Source organism: Cucurbita moschata, unplaced genomic scaffold, assembly GCF_002738365.1.
Source record: "Cucurbita moschata cultivar Rifu unplaced genomic scaffold, Cmos_1.0 Cmo_Scf00028, whole genome shotgun sequence".
NCBI classification, from domain to species: domain Eukaryota; kingdom Viridiplantae; phylum Streptophyta; class Magnoliopsida; order Cucurbitales; family Cucurbitaceae; genus Cucurbita; species Cucurbita moschata.
Window position 1 is genome coordinate 1,893,456 of NW_019268544.1, and position 1,741 is coordinate 1,895,196.

A 1,741-nucleotide genomic window follows, 5' to 3' on the forward strand; every position below is an offset into this window, starting at 1 on the left:
AAAGAAGAAGAAGAAGAAATTAAAAAAAAAAAAAAAAAAAAAAAAAAAAAAAAAAAAAAAAAGTAGAGGAAAGCAGATTCTGTGGCGGTTACCCAAAATTAAGGTTAAAATAAAAGGTCGGCGTTCCATTCCAAGGCCCAGGGAAAGTGGTGCCATTTCTTTTTCATATTCTATTACTCCAAACCACTTTGTTTCTTAGTTTTAAACGTCAAAAATGATGTCTTTTTAGGACCCAACTTGACCATATTTTTATACACGCACACACAGCTGCCAGAAGACAGAGCAAATGGCGGCCCAGTAAATGTACAATTTGACACTGAATTTTATATGCACTACTTTCCAACTTCAAGTGCTCTGCATGTGTTTCTTCACTCTGTCTTCGAGTGTGGAGGATCCAGCGCCCAAAAATTAAACAAAATTATCTTTGAAATAAAAAACATTTTCAACTCCAATAAACTAACAATAGGCGTTTGTTATGCCCTATTTGATATGGGCATTGGCATAGGTTCACAGTTGAGTAATAATTTAAACTTAATATAAACAATAAGGGGAGTGTTTAGCTGTATAATCAATAACTTAATATCCAACAAATAATATGATCTCTAATATAAACAACTGCGGGTATATTATATATATAAGGACCTCATGTCCTGGAACATGCTCAGTATATTCCCTTAAATATACTTTCATACCAATTCAGCCAGAAAAAGAGAGATTATGGAGAGAGAGAGAGAGAAGGCGATAAGTTTAAGATATATGCATATTCATGCAACCTTCATATGCTTATTAACCTAGCTCAATGGTTGCAAACCCTAGCTTTGTAGTTAGACCTAATCAAAATGCAACACGTTATTTATTCATATTCCAAGAATAAATTCAAGATATAAAATTTATCCAAACTTACGTCCCTCCATCTAAAAATAAGGAGATGAATGCTTAAATCTAAATATATGATTAAGGTGAAGAATATAGAATAAAAATATTAAACTTGGGAGGATAATTAATAATCATGCAGTGGACAAATTTACCTAAATACATACAAAAGTAAAAAAAGAAAAAAAAAAACATAAAAAATGAAAAGGAAATTACATTACAAATGAAGCTTAGACTAGAACATGAAAAACAGATTACATTAAGCCACAAAACTAGTTGAGGCTACGACATGAGATAAAACGAAAGACGAGGAATGTGAAGAGGAAATGAAATTAGGACGTCCTCATGGTCCACACGTAAACTCCATTGAATTGGGTATCAGTTTTGAATGGAGTGGCCAACGCCTGGGCTGTGGCCGGGCGTGGTGGGGCGGAAGGCATCCACAAACCCACTCGCTATTCTTTGGTTCAACTTCTTCTTCTTGTATTTAGCCTCATTATTAATGCTTTTTTCTGCTTCTGATTTGGTCATGGTTGTTGCACTGCTAGGACTCATGCAACTCCCACACCGCACCGGATTTCTCTTTATTCTCACCCTTCTTCCTTCACTCACAACCAGTTGGTGAGACAAGATCATGAGTACAAAGAAGTAAGCTAAAAATAATCGAGAGCCCATTTTCAAAGAAGAGATAAAAAGGGAATTGGTATGTAAATAGAGAGAGATGAAAGCTTAGTAGGGCACGTACAATCCCTTGAGTTTGTTTGGGTATTTATAGAGTCCATTCAAGGTCTCTTGAAGGGCCAAATTCTCTAAAAAAAAAAAAAAAAAAAAAAAAAAAAAAAAAAAAAAAAAAAAAAAAAAAAAATAA